The sequence below is a fragment of the Triturus cristatus genome, chromosome 11, assembly GCF_964204655.1.
Source record: "Triturus cristatus chromosome 11, aTriCri1.1, whole genome shotgun sequence".
Taxonomy (NCBI): Eukaryota; Metazoa; Chordata; class Amphibia; order Caudata; family Salamandridae; genus Triturus; species Triturus cristatus.
The window spans coordinates 109,073,851-109,098,908 of record NC_140594.1 but is presented as its reverse complement, the minus strand read 5'-3'; the positions used below and the strand labels follow the sequence as shown (position 1 = coordinate 109,098,908).

Below are 25,058 nucleotides of genomic sequence, written 5' to 3'. Positions count from 1 at the left end.
CTAGTTTCTTTTGTCCGCTGACCTAGAATTTAGCTTCTCGCTCCCTGATGGCCTTTGAATGCGTCAGTGATCATCAGTCTCAGGGCTTGGGATCATGCTTAATGCATAAGCACAAAAGACAGACTGCTTGTGGCGCACTCAACATGGTTGAAACCCTGTAGTTTTGGTGGGGGACATCACTGCACACTGACAAAAAGGTTGGTTAGAAAACTTTAGAAATATGTTACAACATCAAAGGAGCTTGTTGCTTGAACATGAACTATTTTGAAAAAACATGAGACAAGTGGGGTCTGGCAAAACAGGAACAGTTTGTTTAATTAAACAGAGTGATTGGGAGAACAGTTACAGGCACATGGTCTGATGACTGTCTCAATTTAATGTCGATCTTTGCCTATCTTATATACAGTTTATCGTACACAATAAAGCTTTCCGGCGCTCCTTGAATGGTGAGGAATGTAAGTTGCTGCCTGTGGAGTCATAAATTAATTGTCTAATGGATAATACAGGTGGGCCTTGACCTTGCGTGGACACAATGCTGCCAGTGGGTAACGTGTCCAGATGCCCGGAATGCGTGATCACTGCGTTTGCTGTGTTCTGATTGGCTATATGTTCCTAACTTATGTGACATCTGACTTTATGGTGTTTTAGGGGCACGTGTACCCCCTCCCTCCCCCCATGTGTGCTTTATTGAGGCCAATATCCCTTGACCGTTGTGGTGTCACTGAGCCTATCTGTGGGATTTATCTGTCCGTGTGTTTCTCTGCCAGCTACATGCAACCCCACCAGTAACCTACCAATAAATAACCTCGGGCCTAGGCATCAGTGCTTGGCGAACTATGTATTTTCATGTCGGGTTGATGTGGAGTTCACAATGAGGGAATACGTTAATAAAGACACAATTTTGTTCACATAAATGAATGTATCATTTTTTATATCAGTATATATTAGTTCTTGGTTCTGCCAAGCAAGACTTAATTTCTTTGGTACTTATATTTGTCCTGATCAGAAGGAAAGACCAATCAATGGTACATAGTTCCTATATCATACAGACAAAGAACAAACTGAGACTGACAAAATAAACTCCAGAAAATGACCAATATATTATTAGTCATATATTGTATCTAACATTACATATACAGATGAATTAAAGCACAAAACCACACAAATATTTACATACATAAACGTGTGCCATGTAATACACAAAGAACAACATTAGACATTTGTAGTACACATTGGGGAGAAAACAGAAATCTTCGTCAAGCATCTGTAGTAACTTGGCCCATTAATTAACACATATAACCTTATTATTAGGCATCACTATGTGAAGTGCTAGTATGAGATGTCTTGTTCAGTACGTCGACGTTTCGACCCTTAGGACAAGAGTATTAATAGAAAACATCTCCACAGGCCTTCTTCAGGGATGGGTATGTATTAGTAGATAGCCTGTATGGTAAAGAGAAGGGAATTTAAGTGCTGAGTGTCAGAACATGATGATAGTGTCAAATGGGTGAGGTGAAAAATACTGCACCTCTCACCTGTGTTGGGGCCGTATGATTAACTAATGGTACCGGGAGTCATAGAGCCCAATGAATGGGACTTCCAATGGTATCAGTATGGCAAACGAGGAGAGATCGAGATACCTGTAGGTAACAGGAAATAGAAGTGAATTTTCTGTTTATAGCGCTGGCATGGAGACTTTGCAACCCAGGCACCGTGTAATAGAGGGCAAGGGATGAAATAGGTGTAAAAAGTGGAAGAAGAAGAACACATCTTAGTCCCTTAAGAGAGCTACATGATCCACATGTTGATCAGCAAAGGGTATGCCAAAAGGTGAATACACCTGTGAGGAAAATCAGTCTTGAGCGACTCCCATCATGAAAAATAAACGTCCGAGCCGGGTAAGAATTACCCTAAGAGATTCTTTATCTCAAGGTTGAATATAAGAAACCGGGTTCCCTGAGACCTCTAATTCCCATAGAGGGCACAAGAGCCAACAAAAATTACCCGTTGCTCAATGGGAATAATGAAGGTAATGGACAAATATCCGTAACTATTGGGAAAATAAATTACCTTAAAAAGACAACGCAACCGCATCCGTCCGTAACCGTACCTTGAATCCGGTATAAAGGAAAGGTGCGGGCTACCCGGGACTGAGGTTAAATACGAGGTTTAGATTGGAGTGCGCGGCGTAGGCGTACACGCCTACGCCCACTTCAGGCCTCCTGTCAATGGTTGCTACGGAAACTGGTACGAGGAGTACGGCTGCTCGTACATTACTTAACATACCTAAATTCAACCATATTTCCGAGGCCATTAGGAGTCTTCATTCGCTCCGAGTTAGGCAGCATATTGAATTTAAGGCTCTTTGCTTAGTCCACAAAACCTTGAATGGCGGCGGTCCTATGGCGAACCACAGTTTATTCCAATGGTACTGTCCTGGACGTTCACTACGGTCCGCCAATCAGGCCTTGGTTAAAATCCCAAAATGGAGGAAGGCCAGATAGGGTGGGAGATGCCTCTCATACTTGGCTTCCAAACTCTGGACTAGCCTGCCTTTTGATATCAGATCTCAACCAGTTCTTTCCAAATTTCGTGGCCTATTAAAAAACTGGCTATTCCAGGTATAGCAGTGGATAGAGTACCCGTGGACTTACCCTTCCTTCTATGTTTCTTCAGCGCCAAGACGTCTCGGCAATCGAGCGCTATATAAACCCCCTACTTACTTACTTAATGTTAAGTGAGCGTTCTAGCGAAATCGCTAACGGCAATCGTGTCACTAACCAGTTGACTGTACCTATTGATGGCGTACCATGTAATGCCGTCACCCGGAAAACAGTGCCTGCGTGGAGACAGTACAGTGTTAAATAAAATGTCTTGTCAAAGTGGTATCTTGAGCATTATCGAGAAGCGGCCAAATTGACCTCAAACATGTCACGATGTAAATGTGTAATATAGGAACAGAGAGCTACAAGAGTCATGCTCATGATGAAGAAAAGAAGTCAAGTTCATAATAACACAATTAAGCTACATATTGTACATCATGCAGTGTCTGGATGAGTCATGCTGACTTAGCAGAAAATTAATCGAAATCGCCTTAACATAATAGAATTAAATAATGCACATCAATGGTGCTATGATGAGAGTTTACAGGAAACAAATTCTAATCAGCACACTGGCAAGACATCTTAACCACCACACACAAAAAACGTGTAAAGCGCTTGTAGTTCTAAAAAGATGCGCACAAGAATGTATACTCTGGGAAAAGTTATTATACCAGATAGTCACATCATTCATTTACTACATTTAACAATGGGCACAAGAGTGCATACTCAGGGAACAGTCATTATACAAGAGTCACATCAATACTCTAATACACTTATCAATGGGGGAAAACCCTCAAATGCAAACATTTTCTGACAGGCGGAACATGCCAGTAAGGTCCAAGTAAAATATAGTCAGTGGTTGTCAAAGGAATCCATTTTCAATCTATCCTATACAGTGTAGGGACGTCTGATTAGATATTTCCTCTGTCTCAATTAGACCTTTAATCACCATGTGAAGCAGGTGTATCCACTTACATTTGCGCAAGTTAAGAGTAGTAGCAAGGTCCCCACCCCTGGTGTGGTGTATGACCTTTTCAAGTGGCCACCATCCCACACATCCGGCAGTGTACTCAAACTTCATGAAATGTTCAACCAATGGTGCACCCAGTGTCTTACATCGAATCCTAGATCAATGCTAGAAACTCCTAGTCTTCACTTTCTGTCCAGTTTGCCCTAAATACAGCAAATCACAGGGACATGTTTTAACATATATCACATTTGCAGAGTTGCAATTTGTGTGATGCTTCAATGTGTAAGCCCGTTTAGAGTAGGTAAATGTCTTCCTTTCCACAGTGAGATCACAAGCCTTACATCGGCCACATTTAAAATGCCCCACCAACGCTGGTAATGAGCATTGGGATCTGAGGTCTGGAGCTTGATTAAACTTCAGATATGAACCGACTACATAGTCGAACAAGTTACTTACCTTTGGTAACAATATATCTGTACGAAACATAGGTTAGTTATAGATTCCTTACCTTAGAATTGATACCCCTTAGAATTACCCTGAGGTGTCAGACTGGATACGGAAAGTTTTTCGCCAGCAGTACCTATGAGCATTGAAAGGTGGCATCGGTCGGCTCCACTTCCGTCGTTGGCGTCGTGGTCGCCGGACTGACGTCGCGGTATCTACTTAAGACGCCGCTCGGGCTGATGTCAGTTCTGTACACGACTTTCCATGCCAGAAACGAAGAACTGTGCAAGGCACTGACAAATGGTGCACAAAACTAGGGCCCTGAAAGGATGTCCTTAACCCTAGAAATCAGTTCGCAGAACGGGGGGGGATGGGTGGGGCGGTAAGGAATCTATAACTAATCTATGTTTCTTACAGATATATTGTTCCTGAAGATAAGTAACTTGTTCATCTGAAAGAAACAGTTAGTTATAGATTCCTTACCTTAGAATAGATAACCCAGCAATACCAACCCAGGAGGTAGGTCTGCGAACCAAGTTCACACCAGAAAGTCCTGGAGAACAAAACAGCCAAAGAAGTCGTCTCTCTGGACTTGGCTATCCAGGCTATCTTTACAACTTATAAGGAATTCATGTTGTGGGGTGGACCACCCCACAACATGTATTCCTTATAAGTTGTAAAGATCAATTATGGAATTCAACTACTATATTGTTGTCAATGCGATGTCTTTTTTAAAACTACTATCACTATTTCACACCACGCTTTCTTATTATGTGAGCATTCTAAAATTGACTTTGTTTAAATAAATACCTGTTTTATTTTGACCTACATGACCCTTTATGTACTTTGTCTCCTGCTCCCTACGGAATTGATTTCACTTCTCTTAAAAACAAGTGACCCTGCTTGGGTCACCTTTTCTATCGGACCCTTTTGGGCCATACTTGAACCATTGTTCTTAACTCTTCATTATCACCCCAGGTTCACATATCGGGGTACCCTTGTCTCCTAAAACCTCAGCCAGAAAAGGAGGCTTGGATGAAAGAGCCAGGAGCTTACTCACTCTTCTGGCAGATGTCACGGCTACCAGGAATGCAGTGTTAAGAGTTAAGAGTCTGAAAGGACAGTTGTGAAGCGGCTCAAAGGGAGCGCACATCAAATAGGTCAAGACCAAATTCAAGTCCCTTTGAGGCATTACGTAAGGGATAGGAGATGAGTAATGCCTTTTAAGAAACGATTTACAATCAGGGACTTGAAGAGAGAAGGCTGATCAGGAAGCCTAAGAAAGGCAGAAATGGCTGAGCGATAGCCCTTGATAGTGCCCAGAGCAGAGCCCTGCTGGGCCAAAGAAAGGAGGAACAAGAGAATCACAGAAAGAGGGGCAGAAAGGGAATCCACAGCCTTTGCTGCACACCTTGCCGCAAATTTGTTCCATCGGCAGGCGTATAACGTCTTAGTGGAGGGACACCTGGCTGGCAAGATTACATCACAGACTTTGGGAGGCAAGTCGAATGACGTCAACTGCCGCAGCTCAATCTCCACTGAAGGAGGTGGAGGCTGGACAGGTTCGGGTGGAGGACCTTCCCCCTGCTGCTGCGACAGAAGATCCCCCAGAAGAGGCAGTCTGATCGGAGGATCGTTGGCCATATTGAGCAGCTCGGGATACCAGACTCTTCGTGCCCAATCCGGAGCCACGAGAATGACATGGGCCTGGTTGCGCTTGATATTCTTCAGCACTCTGGGCAGAAGTGGTATAGGCGCAAAGACGTATAGAAGACAAACTCCACTCGTGACGAAAAGCGTCGCCTAGCGAGTGCCGTCTTGGAAATTCCAACAAGCAGAATAGCTGACATTGCGCATTCTCCTTGGTGGTGAATAGATCTAACCAAGGCTCTCCCCACAGCTGAAAGAGACCTATCACCCCCTCCGAGTGAAGACGCCATTTGTGATCCATCATGCACCTGCGGCTGAGTTCGTCCGCCCTGGCATTCAGTGAACCACCAGGGATATGCCCTGATGTTCCAACAATGTCCAGAGGCAGAGGGCCTCCTGACATAGGGTCCATGACCCTACGCCCCCCTTGTCTGTTGCAGTACCACATGGCGGTGGTGTGGTCCGTGAACACCTGCACTACTCTTCCCCGAACAGAGGACAGGAAGGCTTTGAGTGCAAGACATATCGCACGAAGCTCCAGAAGGTTGATGTGGAGCTCGGACTCCGCCGGAGACCTTTGATCTCCGCCTCTCCCATGTGGCCGCTCTATCCCAGAAGGGATGCGTCTGTCACCACTGTGTGATCTGGTTGGGGAAGAGAGAGGGATCTGCCGTTGACCCAATCCTGGTTCGTGTGCCACCACTTCAATTGTCGTGCAGTGCCCTCCGAGATCTGGACGTAATCGGACAGATTCCCCTGATGCTGCGCCCACTGGAACTTCAGGTCCCACTGCAGAGCCCGCATATGCCACGTGGCATGATTGACCAGCAGGATGCAGGAGGCCATGAGGCCCAGCAGCCTCAGGGTCATCCTGACCGAAACCCGGGATAGAGACTGAAAGATCAAAATCATAGCCCGAATATCCCGCTGTTCGGGAGGATAAACCCGAAACTGCGTTGTGTCCAGAACTGCTCCGATGAAGAAGAGCTTCTGAGAGGGGGTCAGGTGTGACTTTGGCATGTTGATAGGACCCCAGCGAATCCAGGAGATCGGCCGTAGCCTGGAGGTGGGAGACGACAGCCTGGGGGGAGCCCGCCTTCAACAGCCAGTTGTCAAGATAGGGGAAGACTGGAACCCCTGATCTGCGCAGATGAGCTGCAACCACCGCCATCACTTTCGTGAACCCCCAACAGGCGCTGGTAAGGCCAAAGGGGAGCTCAGTAAACTGAAAGTGCCAGTGGCCTACCGTGAACCGCGGGTAATGCCGGTTGGGCGGGCAGGACGGGGATGTGGAAATAAGCGTCCTGCAAGTCCAACGCTACCATCCAGTCTCGGGAGCCTAGGGCAGACAAGACCTGAGCGAGCGTCAACATCTTTAACTTCTCCTTCCGGAGGAAGAGGTTGACGTTCCTGAGATCCAAGTTAGGACGCAGGCCTTTGTCCTTCTTGGGTACCAGAAAGTAGTGGAAACAGCAACCACGACCTACTGCTGGGGCAGGAACGCGCTCAATGGCTCCCTTGGCAAAGAGAGCCGTGACTTCCTGTTCGAGAAGGCCAAGATGATCCTACGACATACGATGGTTCTGAGGTGGCATGGCTGGGGGAGGGGGGCAGCCTTGAAGGGGAGAGAGTAGCCCCTTCGGACTATCTGCAAAACCTACCTGTCCGACGTGATGGTGCACCAGTGGGGAAGGTGATGGCCGATCCTGCCGCCCACTGGCATTTGATGGGCCTGAGATGTCTGACTAGGAAGGTTTGGAGGCGGAAGCAGAGTGGGGATTGGGGGACTGGCCCGCTCGCTGGCCCCCAGAACCACGGCGGTGGTTCTCATATCCCCAGCCGTGCAAAGGTTGTGGAACTTGCGGAGGCCTGTGGCTCTGGGCGGGACGTAGTGGGGCACCCCTTCCGTAGCCACGAAAGGGGCAAAAAGCAGACTTCGCAGGGCGGTTGGAGAGGCCCAAGGACATGGTCGTAGACCGTCAGTCCTTAAATCGCTCTAGAGCGTTGTCTGCTTTGTCGCCAAAAAGGCAACGGCCATCAAAAGGCATGTCCATAAGTGTGCTCTAGACACCCCCAGAAAAGCCAGTCGATCTCATCCAGGCGTAGCGTCGAAGGGCTACCGACATGGAAATCGTCCTGCCTAGACAGTCGGCGGTATCCAGCCCACAGCGGATGGTAAACTTTGCTGCATCCCTCACTGCGGCAACAGCCTGGGAGAGTACGGTCCGGGCCTTCTCCGGACACTGAGGCAGCACCTGCGCAACCTTATCCCACACAGAATGGGAATAACGGCCCAATAGACATGCAGTGTTTACCGACCGCAGTCCCATGCTGGCGGAAGAGAAAATCTTCTTCCCAAGATGATCCAGCTTCTTGGATTCCCTATCTGGTGGAGCGTTAGGGAATGCGCTCTTGGGAGTAGAGGTTTGGACCACCAAGCTCTCAGGGGTGTGGTGTTGGAAGAGGAAAGTGGGGTCGCCCAAGGGAGCCCCCGTGTTGGGCCTGGACCAGGTGCCCAAAAGGATGTCAGTGAGGGCTTCATTAAACGGCAGCTAGGGGCTCCGAAGAGCTCGCTTGTGGTTGTGAAACACCTCTGTCAGGAGGTTAGTCCTGACCACCACTGTAGGGAGCTTGAGGTGGAGAGCCTTGACCGCCCTAGGCAACACCACTGCATGGGAAGCGCCCTCCTCCCTAGCCACTGTAGGAGGAGACAACATGCCAAGGTCTGGGGAGGTACTGAGACCACTGGCATCCCCCAGGTCCTCTCTCCAGTCCGGCTCATAATCCAACTGGTCAGTCAGAGGGCCACCTGACCCCTCCCAGTCCTCCTCCTCGGCCTCTGGGTGCCAATCTGGCCTGAAAGAGACCCCAGGAGTGAACAGGGGCACAAAGACACCACTCAGTGCCAAATACAGCGTTGGGCGACGCTGGTCCGGCTCCGTGTACACGTCAGGATGGTGGCCGGGGCCGACGCCAGCTGGGGGCGGAACCAGCGTCGAGTGTGGTTGCAGTGCCGAAGGAAGCGGCGCCGGGGAAGGCGTAGTGAGGTCGACCGGCGCCGATCCGGATCCAAGCCTGGTTCAATGGGGGCCCTGCGGCGCCGGGGTTGCAGCTGCCGGCATGGATGGCCTAGGACCCCCAACCGAGTCCGCGGAGCCCGAAGGAGTGCTGGCAGAGACGGGCTGTCTAAAGATGGCATGCATCACCTCGTAAAACTGACAAAGCTGGGCAGGGGTCGCTCAGGGTCCCGGAAGGGAGGGTAACTCGGAGTCGACCCTTCAGGCTCCGCACGCAGAGCCGCAGGAGAGGCACCGCCCGCATCCTTCGTCGTGTCAGCAGAACACCGGGGAGAAGTCGAAGAGCAACAATGCTTCTTCGACTTCTTTTTGTGCTTCGACTTACCTGACCTCGAGTGCGAAGACTTGGATGTCGAGTGGTGATGGCTTCGCGACCGGCCCCTCGACCTTCCTCGCGACCGGGACCTTGAACGGCGAGGAGCCGACTGCCAGCGCTCAAGAAGCTTTCAGGACCGCTCCCGCAAAGACTTCGGAGCCATGGTCCGCCAGTCGGAGCACGACTTGTAGTGGTGGTGGTGCTCCAGGCAAAAGAGGCACACACAGTGCAGATCGGGTACAGGAACCGCAAGCCTCGAAGCCGGTAGGACTCAAAAAAACGTTGACAAAAGTTGCTCAGAAAGTTCAGTCAAAAAGTGACTGGAGGTACCCTCGCTCCGGATCTGTGCTGGCTGGCGTGGAAAAAGAAAGAACTGACGTCAGCACGCAAGGGCAGCGTCTAAGTAGCTACCGCAACGTCATTACGGCAACCACGATGCCAACGACGGAAGCTGAGCCGACCGACGCCACCTTTCGATGCGCAGAGGTACTGCTGACAAAAAACTTTCCGATCCAGTCTTATGCCTGGGGGTACTTCTAAGGGTTATCTATTCTAAGGTAAGGAATCTATAACTAACTGTTTCTTTCAGATACGTATGTTACGTCCTCTTTTGAAAGCAAAGAGAGGCTTCTCCTTTGTATCAACCTCATCAGTGATGAGTGCCCAATGGTGGTGGATAATCTTTTTAATCTCATTGCTCCTACTGTTGAAAGTGGACACACACACTATTCTTTCTCTATCGCCTGGTCTTTGACTTCGAACAGGGTTTCCCTATGGCATTACCATGATCGTTTTCTAGCCCTTTTCAAGAGGCTCTTGGGATAACCACAATATTTTAATCTTTTCAAAAGGTCATCTGTTTCTTTAAAATACCATCCCTGTGTGAACAGCTCTGGCAGAGTCTTAGAAACTTCCGATATGGTAAGTTGTTTCTGAGGTTCCTTGGAGATGTGTTCTTCTTCCACTTTTTACACCTATTTCATCCCTTGCCCTCTATTACACGGTGTCTGTGTTGCATGGTTTCTATGCCGGCGCTATAAACAGGAAATTCATTCTATTTCCTGTTACCTGTAGGTATCTTGATCTCTCCTCGTTTGCCACACTGGCACGATTGGAAGACCCATTCATTGGGCTCTATGACTCTCGGTACCATTAGTTAATCATATGGCCGCCACACAGGTAAGAAGTGCAGTTATCTTTTAACTCCCTCATTTGACATTATCATCTTGTTGTGACACTCAGCACTTAAATTGCCCTCTCTTTAACAGACAGGCTATCTAATACTACATTCCTAGTCCTGAAGAAGGCCGGTGGAGAGGTTTTCCAATAACACTCTTGTCCTAAGGGTCGAAACGTCGACGTACTGAACACGACATCTCATACTAGCACTTCACATAGTGATGCCTAAATATAAGGCTATATGTGTTAAATAATGGGCCAAGTTACTACGGATGCTTAACGAAGACTTCTGTTTCCTCCCCAATGTGTACTGCAAATGTCTAAGGTTGTTCTCTGTGTTTTACATGGCACATTTTTATGTATGTAAATATTTCTGTGTGGTTTTGTGCTTTTATTTATTTGTGTATGTAATGTGAGATACGATATATGACTAATAATATATCGGTCACTTTCTGGAGTTTATTTTGTCAATCGCAGTTTGTCCTTTGCCTGTATAGTATAGGAACTATACACCATTGATTGGTCTTTCCTACTGATCAGGACAAATATAAGTACCAAAGAAATTAAGTCTTGCTTGACAGAACCAAGCTATATATACTAATATATACTGCTATAGTACCCCAGGTTCTGTGAGATACTGGGTCACCCCATTATTCTTTAATCGTTTTTATATTAGCATCAACCTTTTCCAATCCCACTTCCTGTCATTTCTGTTAAACAGCGTGGTGCCAAGCTAGGGGTGTAAAAGTACTATATAAAGCATTGTCAAAACCAATAAGCCACGCCTTCTGGCTTTGCCAATGCAGACCTATTGGATTGGCTAATGTTTTTTTGCTGCTGCTGATCAGAAAAATGGCAATTGATTATGCTGATCACTGTCAACAAAAAAGCCTATTTCTGCATATGCACACACATACACTAATGCATCATGATGCAACAGTGGCACCCTGTACCTCTATCAATATCTTGAATCTACATATACTGACTTTCTTTATGCATCTATATACTTTCCATGTACTTATGGATCTATATATTTATTTCCTTTTTTTTTCTATAATCTTTATTTCGACTACGATGAGTCATAAAAGATAACACAAAATAACATAAAATTTCACAATTGTAACACAAGGTAACATAGGATTTCAGAGTTATTACAATCAAGAAAAAAGGGATATATCCATCATACACTTTATAGCCGGAAAGACTACTAATCAAGTTAGCAAACACAGTTAATATCATTTGTCAAGAAATCAGCATAGCAGAAAAATGTGAAACTAGATAATATCATGTTTACAGAAACTTTCTCCTAGTTTTCCACATTGCGTCTAAGAATTTGCTAACAGCGAAAACGGTTAGTGGTGATCGATCCGTTTTTAATATTCGATAAGCCTCCATGTATTTTCTAAAACCCCATTTTTTGCATAGGGGAATAATCCATTTTCTTCTAGATACTATATATAGCGGACAAAAAAGAATTACATGGAGATCATTTTCAGGCTGAGCAGTGCAAAGGGGACAGTTAAGATCAGTTGAGGGGTGCCATCTGTTCGTAAGAGCGCGGATGGGGAGGGAATTATATCTCCATTGGAGATAAAGTTTTCTTAGAGTTGAGGGATAAATATCATCCAGCACTATCTCAAACTTATAATAATCTTTCATTAAGATAAATGAACTGGTCATGGAGCCCAAATTATCAGAGGTCAGCCAAACCGAGCGATTTCTTTCATGATACATTATTGCCAGAGCTTTACGTGATATGGCCTTGGATGCAGATTCTGGAGAACTCCATAAGGAGGGGCAACCCAACCTATCAAACTCTGCCTTGATATACCTTATCCAGGGAAGATTTTGTATAATTTGGAACTTCAATAAATCCAAAAGTTCTAGTCTGTAGGTGTTAAGTTCGGCGGTTGCCCATAGACGTCGCCAAAAGGTTAGGGGCTTTAAGGCTAATTCATCCTTAATAGATCTAATTCCTAGATCCAACCTAAGGGGGAGAAGAGGAGTACTAGCTGGTAAAGATGATAATTGTCGTAGGAAATTATTTTCGATGACCATAAATGATTGGAGGCAAGCTTTGCCCCACAATTCCGCCCCATAAATTGCTGCCGCTCTGGCCTGCACCTTATAAATTTCTAAAGGTGGACCAATAGGTTTTATGTAGGAGTTTTTCCAAAGTTTGCCAATCGCCCCAATTTTCTGCGTTAGTTTTAGTTGGGATTTGGTTTGGTGTTGAGTCCATAGGAAATTTTCATTTATAGTCACTCCCAGGTACTCAAACACCCGAACTCTCTCCAAACTAACTCCATCAATAGTTGGATTTGGACGGGATTTTCTTGGGGGATTCAAAATCATAAATTTTGTTTTTGTTGTATTAATTTCCAAACCCCTATCCTGACAGAAAGAGACAAACCCATCCAATACCCGCTGGATACCCATGGGGGATTTGGCAAGTAGCAAGGTGTCATCAGCAAACATAATTGCCGAAATTCCCACCCCAGCGAGCTTTGGCGCGTCTCTATTAGGCACCATATTTAGATAGGGGATGACTCCGTTTACATATAGGCAGAAAAGGGTGGGAGCCAGGACACAGCCCTGGCGCACACCCCTATTGACAGGGAAACTAGATGATAATTTTCCCTCTCTCCCACATCTAACCTTGGCGAAGTTATCAGTGTGTAATCGAATTATGATGTCAAGAAGGGGGGGTGGAATTCCTAATTCACGAAGAACAGCCCATAACTTGGTACGTGGGACCAAGTCAAAGGCTGATCGAAGATCTACAAAGACTGTGTATAAGGATCCACCCTCAACCATGACAGTTTTCTAGTAAAGCATATAAAACCTAAAGATCTGGTCAATAGTAGATACAGATTTCCTGAAGCCAGCCTGGTAATGGCTCAGGATCTCCTCCTCATCAATCCAGTCTAATAGGCGATTGATGATCAGCCTAGCAAACAGTTTTTGGGCTACATCAATAAGGCTGATAGGCCGATAATTGACTGGGAGGAGAGGCGATCCCTTCTTATAGATTGGGACCACCTCCGCACCCAGCCAAGTAAAAGGAATCTTCATGCCCCTTGCAATTCCGTTATATACAATTAAAAGATAAGGAGCCCAGACTTCTGGTTCATGTCTTTAAAGGTCAACAGGGACCTTGTCAAGGCCAGGAGCCTTTCCCGCAGGGAGTGCAGCGATCCTGAAAACAACATATATCATGTTGATCTATAAAAAGGCCCAATTCGGGACAATCAAGCTTATTGTGCAGGCCCGCTATATTCCAGGAAAGAATCTTTAATGATGAACGGGCACAGGATGGGTCGGCAGATATACCAACATTATCTGAGATGGATGTAGGGTCGTTATAGATGATGTCATTTGATGAGGTCGCCACAGTCTGTACTGATACTAATTCACACTCATCTGCGATGGAAATAGATCCAACATGCAGTCAATCCACCTCTTCGAGTGGACTAAACCTATTTTGACATGGGACATTATGAACAATAGGCTGATATAACCAGGAATTATCACGATTCCGAGAGGTAGAGGAAAGAGGACCCACCCTTGTCCAGCCTTCTACGTTCTCAGCATGTACACTGTTATTTAATGGGGGATAAAAATAGGAGAGTGGTAAAGGTTGAATACAAGTCTCTCGCTGTTTTCCCCTCCAATTAAGGATATATGATACAATATTAGAATCTCTGAAATTCACCAGGACACAATCGCCCTTATAGCGTTTAAGTGAATTACCCAACCAATTAATCCTCCTGACCATCAAAACAGCCGCAGTTACAGATGGCGGGAGTGGCCTATGGGTATTTAACCAACTTGTGACTTTGTTTTTAAGAGAGTCATAAGTTTCTGAATCAGAGTTGGTATACTTAGGAATTCCAGCCAACACTAGTACATAGGGGGCCGCCTCGGGGGGTAAATTAACCACATCCTTCCTGCTTAGCTTCCCCTGAGTATTAGTGTTGGTTTCCACTGTAGTACTATGGGCATTTAATTCACCAACATTATCCATAGGCCTAGGTTGAGCAGATGAACAGTTCTGAATAGGGTGAGGGGGAACAACAAAAGCCTGTTGGGGATTCAAAGATTGAGGCAAAACCTGTGGGTCGGTAACCACCCCCACTCCTACCTGTTTGGGGGGTGCACCTGAACTATCCACACTAAGGGACGAGGACTCTGGGAATTGTTTTTGAGAGACATTATTCGTTTTAGAAGTAGAACTACCTTTATTTATTAAACAGTTAGTAATAATTCCTGTTGCTTTTTTTATTTCTATGAGCGTGTCATTAATAGAATCAAATCTAGCCAAAAGAGGGTCAATTAAGACTTTTAGCGCATTTACTAGGGAGCTAGTTAACAAATCAGTCTCTCGCCCTGGTCCAACAGCACTACTGGGAGGGGAGGGGTGTTGAGAAGTTTGGTTACGACTTGAGGTGGGTGATAAAGTATGAGTTTCAATAGTGCCTGGTAGTCCAATAGGTGAAACCTCAGTATCTAACCTGGCCTTTTTCCCACCCTTCATCTTCCTCACACTTTTCCTGTTGGGTATCGCCCCCTCCCGTGAACCATGAGCTAAGCTTAGAGGTATATCCTTCCCCAGCTCCGTAGCAACATCCGGTACCACAGTTGAGCTAGTTCTTAGATCCTGGAGTACAGAATCAATCGTTTGGTCAATACTGTTCATTAAGGCAGTATGAGAGTTATCCAATCTCTCCGGGGTTCTTGCAGCTGCAAGTAAGCCAAGGGAAGATCTCCTGGCACTTTCAATACCTTCTGAGAGTCGTTGCTCCAGCATTACCAGCTCATTATTGACCACCGAATTAGCCCTGATAAGAAAATTGTCCAGTGTACCTGAAAGCATCAAAGTTGATGCCTGTGTTTTCGACCGTGTGGCCATTTTTCCTCTACGAAGGCGGCGCAGGAAAGAGAAGGGGCCCGGTCCGGTCTTGACCGTGCTTGAACGGGCTTAAACGGGCCCGCCCTTTGCCCGGACTGCGCCCCGCACGCGTCCCGCTCACGCGTGGACTGGAGTCAATTAAATAGCGGTAGGAGGTGTGTCCGGGAAGAGGATCAGGTGCGTTCAATGATTGTAGCCGAAGGCACCCTGGTTCTCGCAGTCCCTGCACAGTAGCAGGCTCCCGTGATGACCGCGCCTGTCGGTCTCCCCCCGCAGTTCCGAGCAGCTCCTCAGTGATGGTGGCAGGTAAAATGATTATTTAAAACAAAGTCTGCGCCTACGAGCGGCTCCCGCGAAGCGGGGGCCGCGAGGCGTTTTATGGCGAGGGAGGCAGAGGGAGGTGTGTCCGGGAAGAGGAACAGGTGCGTTCAATGATTGTAGCCCAAGGCACCCTGGTCCTCGCAGTCCCTGCACAGTAGCAGGCTCCCGTGATGACCGCGCCTGTCGGTCTCCCCCCGCAGTTCCGAGCAGCTCCTCAGTGATGGTGGCAGGTAAAATGATTATTTAAAACAAAGTCCGCGCCTACGAGCAATATATTTATTACTTTTCTTCTAATTCGGCATATCCAATGCACTACCCTATTTCTCACTCTATACCTGTCTCAATATATCTTCTACCTCAACTCTCTGCCTCATCTCAAACCTCTTTCTACAACTCTTTCCAATGCACTGCCCTATTTCACACCCTATATCTCCATCAATATATCCTCTACTTCCACTCTCTCATTCATCCCAAACCCCATACCACTATGATCCCGAAAATAACCCTTGCATCATCTCATACCTCTTTTACTCATACCAAGCCTCCTCCTACTCCTCTGACCTCCCCAAAAAAAGTATTTTAAATCCTTCCCTCTTCTATCCCTCCACTATCCTTTTCAATCCAAATAACTGACTAACATATCCACCACTCAAATTACTTTCATATTTCACTATACTAGTTCACCAGTAATCCTTTATGGGTTCCGGAGTAGCGTGCTACTCGCCAAAAAAGCTCTTCAACACCCCATCAGGGGTAGTAGGTGTTATATAAATGCAAAACAATATTAACATTCCCCTTTCTAGTTGATTTTTCAACTACACTATCTAACCCATACTTTTTTACAGTTATTTTATCGGGGGCCTGTTCTTTATGCTCACTTTTGATAACTACTACCTTCCTAGTTACCTGCATTTTTCCCAGTTTGAGGACTGCATTTTTACAGCAGGAAATCCACAAATGTACAGACCCACACAAAAGCAAGAACACAATGAAAACTAGCAACAACGTTGTGCACAGACTGGAGATCCACCGGGGGAGCCAGAAGAACCAAATCGAAAACCACTCCTGCTTAGGGGCACCTCCCTTTTCACATATGTCTCTTTGTAAATGGTGCAGTGCTTGGATTGCAAGATTTAATGTTCCTGTGTCCATATCATTTCCTGAGATGAAAGTGCAGGAGGGCGCACTGATCCTGGCACACACCCCTCCCTAAATTGCGGTCATTAAGACTAACACATATCGGGACTAAAACATATCGGTGCTGAGTCACCATGTGGCATATTGCTCTCAGTTCTTGCTTGAGCAAATTATGGCCGAGCTCAGTGCTGTTCATGATTTTAAGCATCTTGCACCTGGTTATCTGTAACCACTTTTGTCTGAAGGGTAAAGAAGTGTATGGCCCCGCCTGCTGATACTTGTGTGTCTGTGTTCTACTGGAATGTCCTTGTACTGAGCCCAGCCAAAATATTCTGCAGTTCTCCTCGCACGAGCTTGATGGAGCAAAGCTGTCTTCTTCCTTAACGGGTGTAGGTACAAGTCCGACAGTTCTTCTCCAGGAATGACCTGGGTCGGGTGTGTATGGTGACCAGGGAACCGAGTTTGCGCCATCTGGAGAAGAGCAGAGTATAGGCAAACTCGCCACAGTGCCAGTAGTAATCCAGTAGCGGGGAGGTGTCCCATTGCATATCCAGAATGTGCATAATCATGTCACAGTTAGCATTCGTTCCCAGTGGAAGCGTTCCTTTACCTCTGAACACAAGGAATACAGAGTAAGTTTCTGTACAATTATGGGCTGCACCTTCTCTTAGCTAAGTGTATCCACCCACCTCAGTATCCCAGATGTCCTGACATTAGTGGTAATGCTTGCATTCAACCATCCCCCATCTGACTCATTCCCCTTTTTATCCTCGAGCTGGACAGCCCTACACAGGAACTTCATGTTGGAGGTCCATTTGTTACTAAAGAAGACTGCACCAGATATGCTAAAGGCCACTCTTGGACAACAAATGGTGGCTGCATGGCATGTGTTTGTACATTGAGTTTGGGGTTTTGCTACCTCCAAGAATGAAGAAGGAATTTTGTTTTTTCGGGGCTACCTCTTAGGATAAGTAAAGTCTGTCTGCGCCTACTGCATGCGGTATCAAGGAACAGATATAACATGACCTGGCTGATGTTTGAGAGCCCACTGCGTTCATGTGCTCATACCATGTATTGTGCAAAAGGATGCTGTGCACTGTATGTGGGATGTTGTGTTTGGCTAAGTGTAATTGTAGGTGACATGGAAGAGACCCCTACGCAAGCACTGTGATAATTTTTAAACAGCCTCTGTTTGACTAGGCAGTTCCTCAACAGTAAATAAGTGGGGTATCACCGATAGTAGACAGATGGTACATAACAATACAATCGCACATAACTTCTCATTTGACATTGCAGATATTGGTATCGGTCTACAAGAAGGCGTCTGTGGTCCTCTGGTGACTGTAGTTTCCATTATCAGTTCAAAAAAAAGTTTGTAGTGTAAGTTCAAAGTCTTTATTTCTACACTTCTTATCCATGCTGTGATGTTTGATACGGCAGCTGAGCGGTGCTGCACTTGAAGACTCTGTGATTGACCTGTTTGGATAAGAATTCAGTTCATTTATTAATTCAGAAACATTACATGTGAGCCGTAAACAATGTTTTTTGGTTTTACTGTATTTTTCTCAGGGGTGCGTTTTCCACACTCAACTAGTCGCTATTTTAGTGACGGGCCGGAAGGTGGCCCTGGTCGGGTATCTTTTTATTAGTTTTATGTGGAAATTACGGGTGATTATTGATCATCAGACAGATTATTCCTTTATGAGCCGTTGAGCTCCCCATACCTAGCTGGATGCTCGGATTACAGCAAAATATTCATGTGGTTGTCTCATGAGCATAGGGATGGATCGCATCATGTTTTAACAAGGGCTCCATGAGCGCCATTATCTTTCCAAAAAAGGTCTCTCACCTAGTGTGTGCATGGAGGTACCATCTTTCTAACGACATGTGCGCTGGAAAATGTAATGAGGGGGCGTGCTGCTATTGCTTGTTGTTGGTGGTTGTTGCAACGCGCCCGAGATCACGTATGTATCTCCCAGTTCTAGGCATGCAACGTGACCATCCCTTGTGGCGTCCGGTATCTCAACTCTGCCCTTTCTCTACAGACCTCGTCTTGGGCTAGCTTTGGGCTGCTTTTTCTTTTAGTTTTTGGCGTATTCCTTAAGTCTTGCGTGACCTATGTCCACATTTGTAATGAGACGGGGAGTTTGGGGGTTATTTCGTTGCTCCCTTTACCCCTACTTATGCCGTCTTATGGTGTCGAGGTCGGGCCTACTGCTTTTCCTGAAGGGTGCATGCAAGGCTTGTAGCGTCTTTTAGTTTCCAGGCCTATAATTTGAAGGAGCGCATCTGGCGTCCTACCTTTGCCTGGAGCTGCAGAGAACATTGGGGATACCCCCTCTCCCAGACACCCCACTCTCTCTCAGGCCAAATTCTGCTTCCTTTCAGCACATTTGGACCTGCTGTCCTGGCTTGTGGCTAGGATCTCCTAATGAAAAGAATGCTTTGCCGCTATTTTGGAGGGGTATGGCAGGATGGTTAGACCTTAGAAATTGAAAAAGCAGAAAAACTGGACTAAGAACAAAAATTGTGAAAACCTGGGGACTTGATCAAAAACTTTTGTCAAAGTCTGCCAGTGATGATGATGTACCGGGACTGCCTCAGCAATTCAAGGACGCCTGCCCCAAGAAGTGGTCTAGAATATGGGGAAAATGGAATGAATTCAGAAGAAACATATGTGAACCCCCACGGGCTGTGTCAATTTCAAATGTTAGTGTATAAAAGAGGGGCTTATTCCTGGGGCGAGGTGGGGATGGGATGCTTAGTGGTATGCAAGGTCGGGGATGGGCTGAATTTTAAAATTAGAATTACAACAAAGGGGAGGTCTGGGTTCACGCAGATGCGACATAGAAAGAATGTAAACTGTATGTTAAGGAGGAAATACCCTCAAGTACTATGCTGTAAAATGCAACAAGTGGATCAAGTTTTCTATTGTGTGGAAAATTCAATAAAATATTGTATAAAAATTCAAGGATGCCTGGGCAACCTGTTAAACCCTACAACTGACGCCAGACCATGTGGCCGTCTCGCAGTTTATTGGCTCCTTGTGCGTGCACTGTGAAGTTTGTAGGGTTTTTTACTATCCCAGGCACACAAGAATCCTAGTTCACTCTATGAAGAAGAGCTCGGTTTTAGAACTGGAAAGGGGGCTTCCATTGGGAGGAGGCTTCTAACTATTCGGAGGAAGGGTTGGCACTACATGCCATGATGGAAACTTGGTCCTAGGCCACATGCCCGAGAATGGGGACCTTTCGATTTGGTAAGTGCACTTTTTGGACGTGGGTACCTGGGTGTTTGATTTTTAAAGCTTTTCGCTGGGGGCCGCCTCGCCCCCTTGTCAGACTTGCCTCACCCAGGGGTGTGGCCCATCAACCCCGCCCTGGGGGAACAGCAGCAGAGTTAAGACTTGGCTCCCAGAGTCGCCTTAGATAACTTGGGTATTCCATGCTCTGGTGGAGTCGCTATTGATGGCAAACTTTAGCGAGGATACCTGGTCACCAGAACCCAACAGCAACTCTCAGTCGTTCTGAACCCCTGGATGCAAATAAAAGTTTGAATTCCCATTTTTATCACATTTGTCCTTCTTTTGGTTTGCTACAGTTTTTGGGGGAAGAGGGCGAGTGGGTGCTAATTATTTTTACTTATGCTGGGGGTTTATATTACTGCACATTTTGGCACTGTGATTGCATGAATGCATTATCTCCCTAGACAGTTGGCCCTCCCTGCCAAGGTTCTGGCTACGGTTACCTGTCTGCGTTTGCTGCTGTCATATGCTTGTCCACCTGCCTGATCCCTGCTGTGGGGCTGTGGGGCTGCAGCTGAGATTAGGTTTCATTCTGATTCCCCTGTGCTTGGTTTTGTGAAATTTCATTCATGGGGTTTTGTGGTGGCTGGCGCTGGCCCTGGCCCATCGATCTCTGCTTAAGGTATGCCTTTAACCAGCATCTGTCTACCAGGTGGCTCATTCTGTGGAAGTAGGATTTGGCTGATGCCAACCTCCCTGGCCCCTACCGCCATAGCTGGGTTGAAACCCTCTGGGGTTCTGCAGTGGAGTTCCCCTGGAGACTGGTGCCATTTGCACAATGGCAGCCAACGTGGCCCCCTCGAGGTCAGTCTTTTTCAGTTTGCATTGGACCAATTTAGCAGTGCCTCTCTGGGCTTGCTCCTGGTTTTCTCTGCTCTATCTTGCTTCTTTTTGTGGTAATGTTCTATGTGGGCTTGTATCGCCTGCCGGGATTTGGTGTCTAACCCAACTATGCTGTATTTCGGTGGGTAATCCCTTTCAAGAATATTTTAAACGAATGCGTCTTGTGAGGCTGTATTGAACCATGACTGTCCTGTCTCTTGTCCCCATCGTTCCCTCTTTCTATTCAAGAAATTGGGTATACTCTCCTCTGGCTTCATAGTCTCTGCCATTAACCTTCCTAAATAAGGGCAGTGAGGGACGATATTTCGCAGGACCGTCTATATTCAGTGCGTATATGAATTAAATGCCGCCCATCATGCTTAGTGTCTGTTAACGTAACTGCTGGGACGCGAGCTTGGGCGAGCATAGCGTTAGTCATGTTCTCCAATAAGGCTACTTGGCAGACTTTTAATATCAACTATTGCGAGGTTTATTCCTGCAGTGCTCTTTTCGAAGCATGAAATCCATTTCCATGCTCCATCCAGAAATGACGGTAACTTTGTCCTTAACCCCTCTTTCTCTTTCTGAGCCGAAGGCACATATAGGATCCCTGTAGTGACTATTTAGTAGCAGGTACACTCTCATTTATGGTGACTCTACTGGTTCCTTCCTACCCTGACGATTCCATCTTTTTAGGCATTCGTGCATGTAGGGGAAGTTCCACTTGAGATCTCCTCCTCCATGTCAGATGCAGCCCTTGGCGATAGTGATGTCCTCTGGCTCAAATGATTCTTCCTTCGGCCAAAGTCTATCATATTGGTATCTTCCCTCGGTCCAGTAGGCTAATAGGTGGCAGAATGGCCGTGCAAAGATCTCACCTTCCTTTCTTCCTACTATCTCCCTCTGGGTCAACTCGCCTTTGTCGTGCGCTCGAGTGGAGTAGCATACTTCCTCGTCCCTGCTCCCCTCGTGTGCACGCAAAGGCGTCTGGGTTGGGTCACTACCAGGCTGTCTTGGTCTCTTATTTCCTGGTCAGCCCCTCTCTTATGTTGACTGCCTGGTGAGGTTCTGATCCCTGCCAAAAGCCTCTCAATTAATTCTGCCTCCGATTCGTCCCCAATCGGTGCCCTGTACCTACTGCTGCTTCTCTTATATAAGGGGTATGATGCTCTGTTTTTTCGCTAGGCTTCCTGGGTGCATGCTCTTTATCTCTCTAGCCTAAGCTTGCACCTTTCTTCCTGGTACAGTCTAGTTTGCTTTCTTCGCTCTGTGCTATGCGCTGAACTGACTCAAATTCACTCAGCCATTTTCTCGGCTATCTGGGCAAATCCTGTAGCCTCACTTTTGTCACTGATTTCTGGGGAACTCGGGTTCCCTGCCTCACCCCCACTTGCTGTATCAATGTCTAGAACTGCCACAAACCTCCCTGTCACTCGTATATGTTCGCCTGAACCAGTCGGGAGTGTGTGTTCTCCATGCTGCTGGTTCTATGTGCCAAACATGGTAGATGGGGGGTTGGGGTTTCGAGCATTTTTCGAGGGACTTGGGTTGCACTGCAATCATCCGAGCTTGCTGACTTTTTGGTTCCTTGTGCCTGGGCCTAACTGTCCGTATTTCATTGGGGGGCTCCTACTATTGGCAGATTGGAATCTCCTAATGCGGGGGGAGCTGGTGTGAACACCTCCATACCTGCATATGGTAGGAGAGGAGCTGATGTCTTACTTACTCTCAGTACAGTAGACCTGTCACCCTCGGCTTCTTCGAAGATTGCCCATAACAGAAATGCCTCTCTCCTTATTCTCCTTTGGCCTTTGTATTTAGTATGCATATGTGCTCTAATATGTTCAATTTCAAAGGAGACAAGGATCACCCTACTCACACGGAACCAGTGTACATACTATATTACAAGAAAACAATGGAACCTGTGGAATTAGTATGAAAATAAACCTAGTATTTAAAGTAATGATACAGATTCAGCACAGTGGCAATAATGGAGAAAATGTATGAATTTTCAAAAAAGCACATATGGAGCCCAGTAGGTAAAATGCATTGTGATTTATAAGTTAAAAAAGTCCAAACAAAGGGGGCTCAAAGAACCGTTTTCAGTGTCCCAAGTGAAAGGTGAAACCTATAAACTAAAGTGAAAAATAGTGACATATATGAAGGTTTAAAAAAAATACAGAAAAGCAAAAAGCGACCAAACGTAATCAATTTGCAGTAAACATTCACAGTCTCATATTATGCTGAAAACAATACATTGATGATATTTTTTTAATTTGGTCAGGCACAGAGGTAGACTTCAAGGATTTTGTTGTGTACAGGAATGGAGTACAGAAATATTTTACTTTTACCTCCACTATACACAAAACAGAGATAACCTTCCTGGACTTGATCATAAAACATGAAAATGGGCTTTTGTACACTGGTCTTTATAGAAAGCCAACAGAAAGAAACACCCTGCTACCCTATAAAAGCAACCACCCTCGAGCTTTGAGAGATGGCCTGCCCTTTGGCCAATTCCTGCGTCTCTGCAGGAATTGTTCTCGGAAAGAGGACTATATGAAAGAAGCGGAAATAAAAATACAAAAAACTGATAGACAGAGGTTATCCCAGAAGAGTAGTCAGAAATTCCCTGAAACAAGCGTGGTACTGTCCAAGAGAGAAATTGCTTGTTGCCAAAACAAAAAACCCTCTAGAAAAATTGGTTTGAATTACAACTTTTGGTTCACACACTCATCAGATCCGTAGATTATTCAAAAGAACTGGCACTTGCTTGAAAGCATAAGTTCCACTATTGTAGCTCCGTTGTTTGTCCACAAGCGTGGGAAAAACATAAAAGATCATCTTGTACACTCATCTACACAGAAAAATGCCTGTCAAAAACCTAGAACCTCACATTCCACCTGGGGTATCCCACCAGTTACAGGACACTACCGTTGTAATAATTGTGTTGCTTGTGATTTCTCTCTCGACACAAAAATCTTTGGACATAACAATATCAAGCAAGAATTGAAATTCATTTCGAATTGCAATTCACGAAACGTGTTATATTGCATTTAGTGTCCTTGTAATTTATGGTACATTGGACAAACATCCCAACGAACGAGCAACTTACCTTCGGTAACAATGTATCTGATAGAGACACAGTCTAATAACAGATTCCTTAACTTTAGAATGTTCCCAGGTGTCAGTCTGGATCCAACAAATTTTCAGCAGTACCTCTGCGCCCTGGGGCACCGTCAATGGAGTCATACAAGTCACTCCCGGCGCGCAGACGTCAGTTTTCCACTGTGAAACTTTTCCACGCTACAAGTGGGAACAGTGTGCCAAAAAAAGATAAAAAATCTTTGAAACAACAATGACAAGAAACATAGAATGATGAGAAACAGCACCATGTAAGTTAGAAAAAGAGTACTGTATACTGTAAGGGACTGAAGAAAGAGAATAGAGTACCCGCCCCTAGAAACAGTCTCGCAGAAGCAAAGAGCCATGCCCTCCTACGAGACAAAACGGCACTGGAAATTAATGTCATGAGAAACGATAGGCAGTCTGCAACCACAGGATGTAACTGTAAAAGGCAAAAAGACTTGAACAACATGATTCATGGTAATTGACCACAATTCAACAACAGGAATAGTGCAACTATACACCCCATAAACACCCTATTGACTGTAGCATAGTCAAATAGACCCCCAAACCAATTGACTGTAGCATAGACAAAGAGACCCAAAAGTAACGGGTAAAAATAGATGAGGGTGAAGGGAGGATAGAAAAACATGATTAACCCCCACAATGGAAGAACCAGGGTGGAGGAGCATGGAAGGACATAAAACCCCACCACCCAATTGTGGGAAAGGGTGGAGAAGCAACAGATAAAACAGAAAGACATCCCGCCCCGGAGGCAGGTGAAGTAGACCACCCCGCAGGAAGACAAAGGCCACCTGTAAGGAGGCAAGTGGGTAGAACTCAACCTGAAAAGGTCCTTGCAGAGCGGTGAGAATGAGTCTGCATTAAGGAATCTGCGGCTAGACTGTGTCTCTACCAGATACATCATTACCGAAGGTCAGTAACTAGTTCATCTGATAGAGACATCTAGCCACAGATTCCTTAACTTTAGAATAAATACCAAAGCTATACCCCATTGGAGGAGGGTCTGCGACGGAACCCCACCAAGTTCCAAAGTGTACTAATCCGTCAATACCATTGACGGAAACACGGTGGGGAGAGCAAAGCCGGCATGGCTGACACCAGACCCATTAAGCTCTGTAAAGGAGCATTAACAAGGGGAGGCAAAGGCACCACAATCCGTCAGAGGACGGAACG

General features: G+C 46.0%; 1 protein-coding gene across 8 annotated transcripts in view; it reads right to left on the bottom strand.

Moving 5' to 3' along the window:
* The window catches only part of CABIN1 (calcineurin binding protein 1), a 1,566,474-nt gene that overhangs the window by 741,360 nt on the left and 800,056 nt on the right, over window positions 1-25,058 (bottom strand). The window lies entirely within an intron of this gene.